Raw genomic sequence first — 14,319 nt, forward strand, 5'->3', positions numbered from 1 at the left:
TGACTAAAGCTGTTACCTATAAATTTAAATAATGTTTTTTATTAAGTACTCGGTATTGGTAAGTACTGAAATGCAAGTACTCGTATTCCAAAAAAGTGGTATCGGTGCATCCCTAACCCCGGATTTCCACTGACTGCGGAACGGCTGCGGATCCGTTGCGGAACGGCGGCGGAGTCAATCGGTTTCCATTCAAGTCAATGTGTGTATTTCCACTGACTGCGCTCCGAATCCGTCACAGCTCCGGCCATCCGCAGCCCTCTGGCACAAATACGCAGAGCTTCTATTTTTGACGGATGCCGGACAGCTCCGCAGGGCGGAGCCATGACTTTATCGCGTGATCATACCTGAATTCACGAGAACTCATTACAAACATTACAAACACACACAAACAAAGTCATTAATACTGAAACAACAAATAATAGACAGGAACAGAGCCAGAGGGAGTTTCAAATAAATACATTAAAGATAGAGCATAAATAAATGTTTTAGCAGCGTTCTTATTTTTTGAATTTTGGATGGATTTGATGTACTGCTCTAAGCGAGATCTCGTGTTGTGATCTGGTCTGGTTTGTAAAAACATCATAATTCAACGGCATAATGGGCAGAGACAGAACTAGGTATCGCGCGATCATCACGTGAATTTGCGAGACCTCATGAGTCCTCGTCACTTCAGCACGCAGCCGCTCTGCAACAAAAACGGAACTGGTGGGTATTGACGGACGGCAGAGTGCGGAGACGTAACGCAGCGGAGCTGATCTGCAGCCGCTCCGCAGTCGGTGGAAATCCGGGGTAATATTCAGGGTCAGCATCTATAGTGCTCTAATACACAGTACATTACAACGGAGCTCGCGAATTTACAGAAAAATTAAGCATATTCAGTATGCTAGGTTAGCAGCTGTAACGCTATACGATAGCTAAGCTGTATTTATACAATTTGTGCCTAAATACAAAATTTTGACAGAGCATGAATGTTTTGAAGAAATGTTTTGACTGTATTTGCCAGATATTTTTGATTTTTCAAATGTTTTTGTCAGGACTAACAACGGCAGATTATGAGTTACCTGCGGTGAGTCCGACATGAATCCACTGACGCGACACAGCATGTGCCAGTGGTAAACAAACACTCGTGTTCCAATACTCGTGCACAGGAGGCGTTACCTAGAAATGATCTGTGAGGGAGGGGGGCTGTTCTTACGCATACACTCTTTTCAAAAACTCAGTAACAGTCATTGGATTCCCAGTCGGAGAAAACATCCTCTTTTGCGCCTTTAAGTTAAGACCTAAGATAAAAAGTTTCGCCCCTGACCACTGCCATTGTTTTGCCGCAATGACTTCTGGGGCATAAAGCGATTTCAGTGCGCAAGAACACATCGGGGTATTTTCATGCGTCCTCTGTACTTGCGTTCTTGAGAATTCGAATTGAACTTTGACGGCTAATGATGGCGTAGTGCGAGAACACAAGGAATCAAGATCGCTGAAGAGCGCATATTGGGAAACAGCCTTGGTCAAGTAAGCTTACACAAACCAGCTGCAGCTGATGATGATTTGGTCTGGGAGGAGGTGGAGTGAGAGACAACAGAGAGAGAGAGAAAAATACATGCCTGGGACATACATAGCATCCACATAATTTGTAACAATTAACAAAATAAAAAAATATTCCATTCATTTTTGCAGTGTAGTCTGTTTGGTGTTATAATAGGAGCCATGGCATGAGAAATTTAATAAACTCCGGTGTAGCTAATGATACGACTCAGGGCTAGAAACCAGTGTCCAGTTACAACAAACCACTTATTTTGAATGAAAATCCTTATTTGTAATTGAAAGAGTATTATCATTAGAGATTTTCATATCCCAAAGGATTAATTGCAGCTGCAGGCAGTCTGTTAACATGATCACAGTTTTCTCTGTTATGTAAAATGAAACTACTCCTGTTCATGTGAAAAACAAATATTTAAAATAAATAAAGATGCTCCAGTAAGTACGACAAACCCCCAAAGGGTTTGTTCTTTACACCAAGTGCAGCAGGCAAAGACAAACAACTATTGTAAGAAATTACAATGCATTTAATCAAATGATGGACTTTCCAGTTTCAAGATATCATGTCAGTTTGTTTAGTTGTTAACACAAACTCTTCTTCAGAACTGTTGGGCACTAATGGCGCTTTACCATTACATAGTACCCCACGGTTTGGGGTTAGGTCGTGTCAGCTCACCTCACTTTACCTTGGTTAGCTTTCCATTGAGTTTAGTAACACTTTCGCAGTGGGAGGGATTATAGGTGTGTCATATCTGCGCTGAGAGCGTTGTTGGAATGCTGCTAAACATCCCCATACATTCATTTATTTCTCAGTCTGCCACAAAATCTAAATTGACCACCACAAAGATGTTTGCACATCACTACCTCTGTATCACGTGACAGTTTCTGTACAAACACTGGTGGCGTTGTCAGTCGATGCTCTCCGCTGAGCCTCATTTAAGTTGCATATACACATATAATGGGCATGTGCGTTGCAAATGTGCCACTACAAACTGCAAGTCTGGAAAAAACTGTTATGGTGTCCCTGATTCTCAACCTGTGGATGTTTTTCATCGCTAAAAGGGAGTTTGGGAACTTATAGCAGAGCACAGATGCAACATGTTTGCTCGAGACAGTGCAAGCTAGCATGAAAGTAAAGCTAATCTTTACATTATAGAGATGACGCTGGTAGTGATGATTCTCTCAGACCAATCAGTGATCTACTGTGTTTTTGCGTCACATTTGGTATCAGCTCAAATCGCTTGGAACCCCAACCAAGGTGGTTTAAAAAAAAGCTCCCAAAAGTAAGCTGACCCGACCTAAACTAAACCAAACCGTGGGGTACTATGCAATGGAAAAGCGCCATAAGAAACTTCTTCCCCTCATGGGGGAGGGAATACAGTGAATTCAGAAAGTATTAACATACTTGACTTTTTCCAATTTTGTTATGTAGCAGTCTGACACTACAATAGATTTAATTCATTTTGTTTCACAATAATCTACACTTATAATCTATACAAGTTATGGATGTATATGGATGTCTGTGGAAGTTGTGTGACCGAAAATGCTGCTTATTCACATGTTTTTGCTTGTAACTTTCTCATTTCATCAGATATTTGCACAAAATTTTAACTGAAGGTAGAATTTTGTTAGTTCATTCAAATAAAAATTAACCATTTACTGTTTTATTTGGAATGGGCATTGGACCCATGGTAACCATGGTTTTTAGAATGATGCCTGCAGTTCTGATGTTCTGACAGGACTTTTATTATAGTCTATTATCAAAAATGTGACTACCAAATTTTTGCAGTTTATTTAAATACCCTCTCCTCCATAGATTTAGAGTACAATGTTTCAGTACCAAGATAAAAGATATACATTTCGGTCCACCTACCTTTCATTAGTGTCCAAAGTTTAGTGGAAGCACACTGACCGGTTGAAAGTGACACAGTGATTTTCAAACAATTGCTGTGAACTAAAACACCTCCGGGTTGAAAGCTCAAAACATCAAGCGCTTCCGGTGGTCGGACTTGACCTATTTATTGTCGTATTTAGTAAAAACATACTACAATCTTGCGGTAAGAAGTGGATATTGCATGACACACATTTAAAGTACCGCGCAGGCTGAAAACAGATTCTTCGACCCAGAAATCCGACGCGCAGGCCCGTGATGTCAGCATTTCCGTAAGTAACACAGAGTTACAATTAACCGTTACAATTTTAGTCAAATGTAACACAGCATTACAAGTAACCCCGCTGGGTCAAAATATTTTCAAGTCCACCAAAAAAGTTGCTAAGAGCTGCAGACATACTTCAAAACAATGCTATGTTTTATTAAACAGTGACTTGTTGACTATGACATAGCATTGGATTTGGTATCTTACACATCCAACTTAGCAACCGAAAAAAAAAAAAAAAACACATGCCATCAAAACACTCGTTCATTATTATACATTTTCAATAATTTGCGGGAGATCATCTTTTGGCAGCATGAAAACAATACCGGAAAAACAAAACTCTCAACCTTGTGCAACAATGTAAACAGTCCATGTTACTTTTTTCCCCGCGCACCCCTAGTGCATGCAGATCTCAAAGACATGATTGTTGTGCAACACATATCAAGGGAAGGTTACAAAAATGTTCTGCTACACTGAAGGTTCACAAGAGCACAGTGGCCTCCATTATTCTCAACTAGAAGAAGCCTTACACAATTGTGGGAGAAGATGGTCCATCATTGTGATCAGTGTTTGCACTTCAGCCGCTCATTTGCATTTTAAATGACACACCCAAAACGGCACACTTTTGCTCAGACCTAGATTAAGACTTAGTTTACATCTTAAAAAAAATCTCATAATAAGTCCCCTTTAATTTTGTGCATTGTTGTACTTTCATTGCGTTCGTTATTATCTGTAAATGTCTCATCAGCTGGGTTGCCAGTGGCGAGGGACAACAGTTCATTTTTACGACAGTGTGTTTGAAAGCATTTACTACCAGACACTATGGGGAAGCTTCATAGAAAAAAACACTCAGGCTTGCCTGGTGTCCCTTTAACAGCAGTCAGCAATCAGGTGTCCACCTGTTCAGCATGACTATAGACACACCTTCTTATTTGTAAGTGTGAACTTGTGAAATGGACATTGTAAGTGTTCCTGAATGAGTGAAGCTTAAAATGTAAATTACAGATGAAAATGAGAGTGATATTGCATACATAGTGGGATGGAAATTAATGTTGCTATAGGCTTGGGGGAATTAATTGTACTGATTTACAGTAAATGAGTAACTTATGTGGTTTGACTCTTTTTTACACTTTTTGTTTTTTTTTTAAATCAACTCAGATTTCAAGTCATGTCCATAGAGATGAGTTGTCACAATTTATAAAATATAGTTGAGAAAAGTCTTAAAAACTTAATTTTATAAGTTATAACAACTCATCTCTAGTCAAGATAAATAAGAGTAAGTTGAAATGACTTAAAAAAGTTTAAGGCAGCAAAGTATTTTTTACAGTGTAGGAACAGGATTTTCTCCACAGTGCTGGGGCTGAGCCTATTTCTCTTCTTGCTGACCACTTCGCCAGCCTTAAAAAAAACTCATTCACAGGGCACAGAAGAGGCAGGAGAACACAAAAAGCTAAAGGCCAGCATGTATAAATGGGGGTAAATGTGCTTGTACCAAAACTGAAGTGGATTTTCAGAGCGGGGAATGTTGGGTTCACTCAGGTAGCGCTGAACCTCAATGGTGGCAGTGGCAGTTGATCAAGAAGATCCCACAGTCCTGTCCCTGAAAAGTGGAAAAATGCACAAGATTTTATATGTGCAGTAAAATACAATGGGCCCATTATAGACTTTGTGTCCTACCTGATGTCTGCAGCTGCTGTAGAGGTTTAACCATGCTCTGGTATGGGGTCAGATGCTGTTCCCCTTACCTTTGTTGGACACTTGGCTGTGAGCCTTTTAATAGCATTCTGGGTATTATTGAATAGATTGCAAAACCCAATGGTTTTAAAACGTTTATCCAGGAGAGTGGAATGGTTCATTTGGTTTGCAGTTTCATAATGAGCCAACCTCTCAGACACAGCAGAAAGTACAGCAGTTGCATCCTTTAGTGGACTTTCTAGTACACCAAGGCACTCCCACATTGTGTGGTACTCACAAATCTGTCCTCAGGGACACCAGTGCAGCACCAACTGGTTCACATTGTTCATAAAGTCTGGAGAGCATGTCAAATATACTGTTCCAGCGTATGTCTACTTCCTGCTTTGGATAGAAGATAAGAAATGTGTAAAGGGTGCAATTATGTGTATACCATGCCATTCATCTCATTATCTGGATATAACTTATTGTATATGTATGTATCTTATGGCTAGAATTAGTCATGGGGGTTGTATGATTATTTGGTTCATAACTTTCTATTCTGAAAGTTTCATACATTTTGCATAATGACATTGTGCAACAACTGCATAGAGTTAAGTCTATTTAGTATTTTTCAGTAATGCAGTTATTTTGGGAGGAAATCTGAATAATTGCATTGTCTGCCTTTTTTAAGGTGTGGCCTACATTTTCTGCTTGTGATCCTAATATTTTCAGTCAGGGGCTACAGTGATCCTAATAACAAAAAAGTTAGTCTGGAGCCCAATGACTAGAAAAATAAAAATGTAAATGTAACATTTTTTATTAAGTTATTTATTTTCTCCCTTTAAGGAAACTTTTTACAGTTTACTCTAAACTAAGATGTGACTTCATTTCAAGCAATGACCACATTTACATGCACCCTAATAATGCGAATATAATGGGATTTTGGCAATACTGCGATTATACTTTACCTCATGTAAACACAATACTTCGATAAAAATAATGCGAATAAGCTCATAATCACAGTAAGTATAATTGCATTAGAAGAGGTGACGTACAGCGTTTTTAATCGCAGTATGCGTCCATGTAAACGCTTTAATCGCATTTATACTGTCCTGACTGAAGTGCACGTGTGTTTTAGTCACGCACCTTAAGCACAAATTCGTTTTAAACTTGACATTAGGAAGTTTTACCTGAACTCTGCCAACACAACTCGCTGTCAGCAGTCTGCCTTCATCCAGAAACAGCTCAAATAACATGACAGCAGTGTATAACAGACATGGGGACTTGTGACTTGGTGATTGGACTCGAGTCGTCTTGAGTCGCTATTTTTGTGACTTGTAATTTGACAAAAAATAAAATACTTGAGACCTGACTCGGACTTGGAAGTTAAAGACTCGGGATTTGAATTGACTTGAGACATGATGACTTGAATGACTTGAGAGTTAAATCACATCATGTTTTCAGTTTGAATATAAAAAATATTAACTATTTTAAAAAATAAAGTTGACCCAGCTGGAGCGCAGAATGGCGTTGTCATGACCGAATCACGACACTATCATCAGTCATGCCCTTTCGTACCTTACGCACACCACGCCCACATAGAACAGATATCAACATGTCAGCTGGACGGGTAGCGGGGGTCATCACTTTCGGCTTCAACAAGATGGCAAAAGACGAACAGTGCGTTGCAAGACATGCAACGTTAAAATCACGGGCAGCCAGACGACAACCAATTCCTTCAGTCATTTGAAGAGCCATTCTGCCCAGTAAGTGCTTGTCAATTTGTTAATATCAGGTTAGTTGGTAGTTAGCTTATGTAATAATAGCTAAAGTAGCCATTAACCCTCATCATATCGTTTTGGGGACAAATGTGGGCAAAATAATTTTGATTTTTTTTAAAAAATACTTCCCTTGAGCGGTACGAGACTTGGCTACTGTTTCTAAGTTTGCCACCTGAACACACACACACACACACACACACAGAGACAATGACTGGATTCTAAAAAGTTAGGGCCGGTTCACATATCGCATCTTTTGCGCACTTAAGTTAGTTTTTTCCAAATGTAGGCGCGCGAACGGAAGAGATTAAAATTTTGTTTGACTCCATGATGTATTTTACTGAACATGAGTATTTCTTTATATCTTTATATTCTATATATATTTATTAAGATCAGATTCTGAAGGTAAAATTACAATAATAAGGTGGCTTGACTTAGACTTGACTTGATCTACTACAGGACTTGACTTGACTTGACATAGCCTGTGACTCGACTTGACTTGCCCAAGAAAAAAAAAATACTTGGGACTTATTTGAGACTTGAAGGTTCAGACTTGAGACTTACTTGAGACTTGCACATGTGTGACTTGGTCCCATCTCTGGTGTATAAAACCTTTAAGGGACATTATAACGATAATTATAACAATAAATATATAAGTGACCACATCATAATGATAACTTCATGCTAATTCGCTCAACGAGCGCGGCATTAACGAATATTGGATATTTCTTGTAATAAAAACTTTTTTGCAATTCTTTACATGTCACTGAATATGTAAATATGCTTTTCTTGTTGCATTGAGTGCGTTTACATGCACAGAATAAGCGGATAACTATTAAAAATCTGCTTATTATAAAAAACTGTTTTCATGCGTTTACATGCAAATCAATAAGCCGGCTATGCAGTCAACTGCGTTTACATGGGACTTATCAGTTTTCTCGCAGGCAGTGACGTCACCGCCTATAGTACACAATAGTCGATCAAAAATTCAACGACATATCTGTCTTAAGCTGTACTGTTGTATCTCTCCTCGTGTCTGCAGGACCTGTAAGTGTAACATGAACTTTTATTTTCACAGTTTCTCTGCCAACTGCTTTAGTCGAGCGGAGACTTTTATGCGTTACCTTGCGCTTACTTCCGCGTGTGACGTTTATCTTTCATACGCGGAGACATGCGCACATGGACAAAACCGTGAGAAAGCGGGTTAAGGTGTTTACATGCCACGCGAAATCGCCATAATGAGCAAAAAACTACCTGTGCCGATCTGTTTTGGTTACTCTGTTTATGAGCTTTCCCCGATTAAAGAAAACCGCTTTACGCATTTACATGACCCCACGTGTTATCAGTTTATTAAGCATAATCGGCGTAAGACTGTGCATGTAAACGCACTCATTTACACAGCGGGAAACCAGATGATGTCCTCAACTCGCTGCGTTTCGCGTAACTAAACAATGAATGTAGTTTGTGTAATAATAAGTAGTCAGTGTGGTAGAAAAAGCATTAAGTAGTGAATTTCACAGCAACTGCATCAGCACTGGATACCTGAGGTAATTTTATGTTATAGACCTCAGCAATGAATGCGCTTTTCTACTGCATTTTTAAATAAATTTGATTGGCTGTCAATGGTTTATCGTTCATCATGTGCCAAAATCGCTATCGTTATCTTTAATATAAAAAGATTTTAGTTATTGTTTTAATGTGAACGCCCTTTACAGGCACTGTCATAATATTTCTGTCTTCATCACGGCACCGGATAATGAAATACAACAACGTGTTTGTCATTCAACGTAAGTAAATTAAAACAGTGGACCATATATGTGAGTTCATCATTTGTGCTCTGCATTAGGCTATGTGTGAATAATCCGAAAATAAAAACTGCATGCAAACCGGAATGAAGGGATTAGCTCCAGTCATGTAAACATCTTATTGCGATTAAGTCCTTACGCTGATTATTGGAAATAATCGCATTATTGGTGTACATGTAAATGAGCTCAATGTGTGCTTTGATTTCAGTTTAAGTCAAAATGTTCAATAAATAACCTTAACAACTAATACTTGGCTCAATTCTTTTAAAACCACAAAGATAACAACAAATGCCCTTTCAATAGAAAAATATATCCCACCTTTAAAGCAGACATATCATGCTTTTAAATCTGTCCTTTTTACATATAAATCATCTATTTGTGGTCTATGTAAAGCGAAACTGCAATGCTTGGGTCTGAATTCCTCATTATTATAGCTCCACAGGCCCCCTTTCTACCCCTTTTCTGATGTGCATCTGAGAGCAACTCGTTTTGGTACTGTCTTCAGTGTTTCCCCTAGGTTTACAGCTTTGGGGGGGGGGGGGGGGGGGGGGGGTTGGTTGGTTGGTTAGGTATATATACAGGGGAAAATAGTGATTTGTTATGTGGGAGCTCTGCGGGGAGGGGTACTTTGAGGGGTAACATGTTTAATACTGATGACAGCAGAGCCACTGGTGTGTTTTAATGACATTCTGGACTTCTGATATGATCTGATAAGTTTCAGCTTTAAATCTGTGTCAGAGGTTGACCCAAAATTAATATTTTAAAAAGGGCATCTTAAATGATGCAAGTCTATGAGTTTGACACCCTACAGTATATCCATTTGTTGCACATGTCATTATGCACAATTGATCAAACTTTGAACGAAGTAATTCTAGGCATAAGATGCTACCCTAAAAGACTTAATTATCAAGAAAAGGTACAACACACAGTACTGCATCAGCAACACATCTTAGAAATTAGCCATAGAGATTCCCTATGCTGGTCAGCAGCTAGTAAAACAATAGTTATCATATAAAATCATATAGTTAGGTTTGATTTGTGTAATCAAAATACATTATTTTATTAAACTATACAATGAGTTATATCCAGTGTTATCCAGTTAACATACTGTAATTAGATGAGACATATACTTTAGTCTTCTATTAAGTTTTCTCAATGTGGGCACCATTCTTACCTCTCTCTCTCTCTCTTTCTCTCTCTCTCTCTCTCTCTCTCACACACACACACACACACACACACACACACACACACACACACACACACACACACACACACACACACACACACACACACACACACACACACCTCTACAATGTGAAATGATCCTGCGTGCGCGTTCTTGAAGCTGCTCTGAGTTGTTTCGCTTGAGCTGCGTATTTTCAACTTGCGCGAAGACGTGTTTAAAGCGCGTGTTTTCGCGGCATTTGCGCCGCCCAATTCGCGTCATTCGCAAATTCAGAAATATGACAGCATAGAATGTTACTGTTACACAGAGTTACTACAAAACACGTGGGCGGCGCGGGCATATAGCATGAGAGAGGGAGAGAATGCGCGCGTGTGTGGGAAAGTCATGATAAACTCAGTCGTCTTCTCTGTAAGTAACATCCGTGACTGTTAATGTTTACGCAAAAAAAGAGAGTATACGGAGGAACGGACTTTGAAAACACCCGTCACCTTTTCAGTTATGGGAGAGAGAGGCGCGCGCTGGCGCTGAACACAACATGAGAGAGAGCGTGCGCAGTAAATTAAGCCGAACAGTAAAATATAAATGTGCGCACTCAATTGGATAATTGTAAACGCGCAAACACAGACAGAAAAGACATGCCATCGTGGAAATAAGATAAATAACATATTACTTGAGGGCTGTTTAGTTTGTTTAATAAAATAACAAATTGTTCTCTGGCGCTTCAAAGAAAATCAAATTTACTTGACCTTCAAGGGGGGCGGGTCGAGCCGTAAGGAGGGCGGGGCGCCCCCCTTATATAATGGTAGGGGAAACACTGTCTTTTTAAATGCACGTCATACCCTGCCCCCTCTCCAGGTTGCAGAGGTGACACTCGGTTAAACTCCACCCCGTTCGGCCATTTTTGTAATTTTATAGCAGAGATACGATTATCTAGCGGCACAGAAACTTTTTATTTACTCGTTATTCACAAAATGTCAACAACGGAAGACTTGTCCATCCAGCCTTATATGTTCGGGCCAGAGTCGGAAATGGAGCGAGATGAAACTGAAGACGACGAACCTGCAGAACAACGTCTTCATATGGAGGTATCGCAATGCCGGCTGTCTTATTTCAGAATATTAACAATTATATAGTTGACTATCATTCTTAGTTAATTGTAAGTTGTTGCAATATGCTTTAACTTAATCCCGGGTTGATGACCAAATGCGACATCCGCAGGCTGCAGCCTTCGGATTGAGAAACGGCACTGCTAAACCATGACCACCGTGTACTTTAGTGTTTTTAAAGTTATTTACAGCTTACCGAAGTGCTCTGCTCGTCGTCTCCAAAGATAGAAGTAATTGACCCCTCAATCAGACGAAGTCTATCGGCAAATCCTACTTTATACTGGTGGAGGTTGGTGAAATAGTTATCCTTGAAGTGCTTCGCGCACTAAAAAAAAATGACATTTCTGTGAAAAATAAAACTCAACCAGGCACATGTTCAACAACCGAACATTTTGATTTACTCTCTCGTAACTTCTGCATCCTTGAGCTTGGACTACAATATCGCAGCGAGAAATTGAAAATGGCGGATTGCTCATAGTTTTGGGCTGGGAGTCGATGTCCTTATTTGGCAGTTCCGCTGCAAATACTGTGATGTAATTGTTCAAAAAACGTAATAGATAATAGAAAAAACAGAACAGGTTGGAAAATATGACCAAAACAGAATATAAAGATAACAACAAAGCACCTGAAGAGACTAATTTCAACTTTTATGTACTTCTAAACACTACAAATATACAACAAAATGCATTTAAGAGCTAAGAAAGTGGATTTTGCATGATATGTCTCCTTTAATATCTGAGCATATTTTCATACAGTACAAACCTTGCCAGTGAACTATGAGGCAAAAAAATTGTTTATTCATCGTAATCGATGTCAAATGTTAAATTAACATTTAACATAATTAACGTGATTGTAAATACACCTAAAGTCTGAAAAAATAAGTGTGCCACTTTTCTGCACGTTGCAAGAGAAGATGCAATCAAGGTATTCAACACGTTTACATTTGATGACGAAGTTGACAAATTAAAAGTGCTGTTTGCCAAATATGAACAACGGAAAAACCTGACATACATGAGACATTTGTTCTTTATAGCGCAAGGTCAAATAGAGTCGATTGATGCTTATGTGACAAACTTAAAGAACAAAGTGAAGCACTGTGAACTCAGAGAACTTACCAAGTCACGGTTAAGGGATCGAATCGATGGCATTAAAAATGACCAGAACTGAGGAAGGTTGTTAAGGGGGAATGTTCAGCCAAAGAAATCACTAGCAGAATGCACAAAATGTGGATACAAACACAAAGAAATGCCCTGCATATGGACAGATATGCAAAGCCTGTCACAAAAATAATCATTATTCAAAGAAGTGCATGTGTTGAACACAGAGAAACAACGAAGATTTCATGGAATCGATCAAGATAATGAAATGTTCCTTAGAACCCTTGAATTGAAGGAGACTGAACTGTTCCAAATCAATGAGAATGGTGATGTGAAAACAAAAGAAAAGCAAACTGAAACAGTGGACTGAAACCCTTAAGGTAAACAACCAGAAGCTGATTGTAAAGTTAGAGACAAGTGCAGACTGTAATGTAATATCAGTGCAAGAACTGGATGTATTAAAAATTGACCGAAATGACATAAGAAATCATGATGTAAACTAGTGACATATTCAGGCCACAAGATGTCGCCCTTGGGTCAGCAATGCATTGAATACCAGTAGAAACATTTGCTGTACTCTTCAATTTCATGTCCAGTGTTGCCAGATTGGGAGGGTTTGGTATCAGTTGGGCGGGTTTAAAACATGCATTTTATAGTCTAAAAAAAATCCCAAGTGTGCATGTATTCCATCGTGACATTACTAAACACACGCCCACTGCATGTGTTTGTGCTGACGCCACGCCGATGATGAGCCTGTATAGCCAATCACAAGTGATAGAAGCCAGCCAGCTCTCAGTCTCATCGGGAAATCAAGATGTCGAAGTTGGAAAATATAAAAAAAAGTTACAAAAAAGGAGTGGGATCCAGGCCTGAAGCAATGAATAATGCATCACAATTTGGAAAATAAGCACTGCAAATTCTGCAACACGGACACCGGATAGCAACGTATACGTATACATATTGGAGCACTTCAGGTGCACAGAACCAAATGTTCGGCTGTCATTAAGTCAATAGGCTTTATGCCCAGCTGCACTACTTCCTGAACTTCAGCCAGCTCCTTGTTCCCTGTTAGCCATTATTGGACAAACTGATTAATCCAGGTGTGTTTGATTATTGTTGTTGTGACTACTGAGGTCAGGCACACCTGGATTAATCAGTTTGTCCAATAATGGCTGACAGGAAACAAGGAGCTGGCTGAAGTTCAGGAAGTAGTGCAGCTGGGCATAAAGCCTATTCTGGCACCATGAACTTCAGCCAGACTGTAAATAGTTTTGAAAAGTTCAGATGTTCTATAGTATGGTGCATTAACTGTGGTAGTTAAAATAACTAAATGCTGATCAAATTGAATCAAAATGTTGATTTAAATATTTTGCGTGTTTTTTTGTGCGTTTGGGTGGGTTTTGGGCTGGAAACCATCAACTCTTATCTGGCAACACTGTTCAGGTCACAGAACAAAATGCCTGTGCAATTCTGGGAAGAGAATCCTGTAACACATTTGGAGTAATAAAAAGGATGTATGAAATAAAAGGACACACCTCGAAATATATTATGAGTGAATCTAAAGATTTGTTTACAGGACTGCGTTGTGTTCTGGGAGTCAACTACATTTAGACAAAGCCTGCGGTCATGCTAGTGATTCATGCTTCCAGGAAAGTTTCAGTGGCTTTAAAAAAAGACATTGAAAGAGAACTGAAACGTATGGAAGAGTAAACAAACCCGTACAACAGTACTGGACGTTTAGAGAGGAACTGTGTTACACAGATGGTCTGTTTTTCCAAAATGGAAAACTAGTAGTAGTCTACCAAACAAAATATGAGATGAAATGCTTGAAAGAATTCATAAAGCACACATAAAGCACATTCAGCATGCAATTTTGGCTAAAACAAGGCAAAGTTTGGGCTGTCATCTAACCATAGCCCAAAAATAGATTATGCATACATGGTTACAACATGTAAAAGAAATGAAAGCAAACACCTTGAAC

The sequence above is a fragment of the Paramisgurnus dabryanus genome, chromosome 3, assembly GCF_030506205.2.
Source record: "Paramisgurnus dabryanus chromosome 3, PD_genome_1.1, whole genome shotgun sequence".
In the NCBI taxonomy this organism is placed as follows: Eukaryota; Metazoa; Chordata; class Actinopteri; order Cypriniformes; family Cobitidae; genus Paramisgurnus; species Paramisgurnus dabryanus.